Source organism: Phytophthora infestans, genomic scaffold (assembly GCF_000142945.1).
Source record: "Phytophthora infestans T30-4 supercont1.1 genomic scaffold, whole genome shotgun sequence".
Lineage (NCBI taxonomy): Eukaryota > Oomycota > Peronosporomycetes > Peronosporales > Peronosporaceae > Phytophthora > Phytophthora infestans.
The window spans coordinates 3,746,663-3,750,374 of record NW_003303758.1 but is presented as its reverse complement, the minus strand read 5'-3'; positions in this window follow the sequence as shown (position 1 = coordinate 3,750,374).

Sequence of the window (3,712 nt, the reverse complement as noted above, 5' to 3'; positions counted from 1 at the left end):
GGGAACGGTTTCCATGTGGGCACCAGAGGACAATACGGGGTAAGTCTGTCTCACCATCGAACGAAGTGATTACAAGTGTGCACCGGCCTTTTCAGAGGATATAAGGCCCCCTGACTTCGGGATGCTGGAAGCAACGTCGATCGGTAACGAAAGTTCCAATCCGATTGGAGGCGGCTGCGATTTCTTTTCCCTACCGCATATGTGACGGGGAGCTCAACCTCCACCTTCTAGGGATGTCGTCCCTCCGACATTCGAGGCACTTGAGGTCTCGTGTGATACTGTTGAATCCAGACAGGAAGCGTGTTCAACCCCTTCCTCTTCAGTTAATGTCTAGGCGAGAGCGTGTGGCACAGTGCAGCGGGGCTGCCGTAGCTTTAGCGTCAGAGGAAGACGTTCGACTCAAAGAGTCACTAATACTAAGTTCCTTATCCAAAGGAACTTACAGCCCAAGACCAGGGCTCAAAGTTAATACCTTAACTTTTATGCTTCAAAACCAGAAGTGTTTTATTTACTATTATTGCGGCCAAGCCGCCTAGGGGTAAATGTATCTGTTTAACTATCTAGCATAGTTAAACCTAATCAAATGCATAACGTGTGGCTTTCGGCCAACGTACTGAGAGACCTTGTTAACTCTCCAACTTATGTACTGAGGGTTTGTTAGCTCTCCGGGTACTTCGTACCCCTGTGTGTTCCACACCATGTAACCCCGTTACATCCAGTGCCTCAGCATACAGCTGACTCCCTTCCAGGGTGGAGCGACGGGCGTGGTTGCCCGAGGCTCCCGAGTCAATCAAGACTCTCCATGGCTTTGTAAAGCCCTTCACGTTCGCTTGAACGACCAGCAAGCCCGGCTTGCACACACGCTTTTCGTAAGAGAGCTCAGCTCTCTTCGGGGCTGAGCCCCGTTGCCCTCTACCTCCTCGAGGCACAACAGAACTCAGAACTTCCCCAGTAGGCCGCCCCGCCTACTGGGAATTGCCGTTTCCCGGCGATGACCCGGAGGGTTGGCTCGCCGGAGCCCCGCGCTTCTTGCGCAGAGGGCAATATGCCCTCAAGTGCTTAGTGCTATTGTACACAAAGCATCGGCGGATGCCGGCACGCTGCTCCGCAGCAAGAAGCTCCGCTTCTTCATCTTCAGCATAGCTGAGGTCCATCGGCTCTGGACCGCTCGAAGAGCTTGCGCTACTAGCGCTTCAACCAGGTCGAGCCGACCTGAAGTTGTGCTCGGCATTTAATGCCACATTCACAGCCTCTTCGAAAGCGTTAGGGTGTACACGGAGCACTTCCGTTCGAGCTGCGCTCACACGAAGTCCCTCCATGAACACGGTCACGCTGACCAGTTCCGGAAGAGGGTTTGCCGCCATTCCGGCGATAAGAGTTCTCAACTCTGGGACATAGCCCATAAACTCCTTCTTACCTGGCGGGTAGACAGGAAACTTGGACGGGACAGCGGTTACGCCTGATTAGGGCGGCGCGAAACACGCGCGGAAAAGCTTTTGTCTTTCAGATGATTCCCAATGGGGGAAAATGCAGGGTCCACCAGGCGCGGCCCCGCACTTTAGTCCCCATTCGCGAGCGCGACCTCCAAGCCTGGAGATAGCCAGCGCCACGCGCTGATGGTCAGACTGGAGCAGGGCCGATCCCATGGCCATCTCGACCTCACGGGTCCAGAGAAGGAGATTCTCTCCATCCTTCCCCTCGAAGGTTTTTACGCTCACCATGAGCGGTTTCAGTCTCATAGACTCTTCACGCGTCATCGACGCCGCCGCCGTTGCGGCGCTCATCTTCTCTTGGCATGCTCCAAGAGCGCGTTCTCGTAGCGGGAGAACGATTCCAGCCTGGCAGTGACCGCCTCTGAACCCTTGCGATGCAATATGAGCCACGCCCTCCGGGCCAAGCAAGGACATAAGCTTAGTAAGCGCGTCCTGCTGCGCCGGGGGCAAATTCGCGAACACGGGGTGATCCATCCTCGCAGAGGATATAGTCAACCGACTCAGGAGCGGGATTGACTACTAGTGCTACCAAGTGCAGCGGGGCTGCCGTAGCTTTAGCGTCAGAGGAAGACGTTCGACTCAAAGAGTCACTAATACTAAGTTCCTTATCCAAAGGACACTTACAGCCCAAGACCAGGGCTCAAAGTTAACACCTTAACTTTTATGCTTCAAAACCAGAAGTGATTTATTTACTATTATTGCGGCCAAGCCGCCTAGGGGTAAATGTATCTCTTTAACTATCTAGCATAGTTAAACCTAATCAAATGCATAACGTGTGGCTTTCAGCCAACGTACTGAGAGACCTTGTTAACTCTCCAACTTATGTACTGAGAGTTTGTTAACTCGCCGGGTACTTCGTACCCCTGTGTGTTCCACACCATGTAACCCCGTTACATGTCCACTGCGTTCTGCAGTGCGTCGCGGACAAACCTTGCGATGGATTGCCTTTGCATGACGAATTCCGCAACTGCCGAGCGATCGGCAGGAAGCACCGAGGGTTTCGGAGTATAGTTGGCCGTGGTAACTTCTTGCTCACGAATCTTGCTGCCTGAATCGATCAAGTTCTGCGACGTCCATCTCGGTATCGGAGATGCAGGATGCCGAGGAGGCTCGATGGACTGCTTGGACGGAGAGCGAGTAAAGGCGTTCGAACTGGCTACACCCAAAGATATCCCTGAAGTCGAGTGCGCCGGCAGGCCTGTTGGTACCGGTGTGCGTGCTGAGACACCGGTTCACGTACCGGTGATGACCACAACGCGGACTCGTTGTTCGCAGGACTGACCGCAGCTTCAGCATCCATGTCGATCGAAGGAGGTTCTCCCCCACCCAGGGTGGAGCCGCCAGCATCCGTGGGGTGGCCCACGGCGAGAAGTGCCGGAACACGTGGGTGGCGAGCGTTGTTCACGAAGAACGGCGTCATACCCGTCGAGGAGTGCTCAGCGTTGTTGAGTGCGAACTCGGCTAGCGGTAGGAACGAGCTCCAGCTCGTGTACGAAGTCGCATAGCTGCGGATAAAGTCTTCAAGGACTCGGCTGACGCGTTCTGTTTGTCCATCCGTCTCCGGATGTGCCGCAGTCGACATCAGCAATTTGGTTCCCAAGAGCTCGAGAAGGCGTGACCAGAATGCGGGTGTAAACCGCGGGTCGCGGTCGGACACGATAGACTCCGGCAGACCGTGGTGAGGAAAAATCACGTCGACGAAGTGGGCCGCGGACTCTTCCGCGGTGATTGAGGCTGCCGCCGGAACGAGATGGACCATCTTGCTGAAACGATCGACAAACACAAGTACACCCGTGCGCCCGGCTGTATCGGGCGGAAGACCGAAGATAAAGCCCATCTAAATGGAGCGCCAAGCTTCCGTGGCGACCGGAAGAGGGGGCGCAATGGAGTCTGAGACGTCGGAGACGGTTTGACTCGCTGGCAAGTTTCACATGTACGGATCCACTTGCGTACCCACTTGTACATGTGCGGCCAATAGAAGTCTCGCGACAGAGCCGCGTACGTCTTCTCGCCACCGAGATGTCCTCCAGTCGGGGCGTCATGATACTCGTGGATTATGCGCACACGTAGATCAGCGTCGTTTGGGACAACGACTCGAGGTCCATTGAACCTGTCGATGCTGTACTTGAGCAGATTGCCGTCCAGTCGATATCGATCGATCTGATTCCGCGTGGTCTTGACAGGGCACTCCCCTAGTCCTACTAGAGCACGCAGGTGCT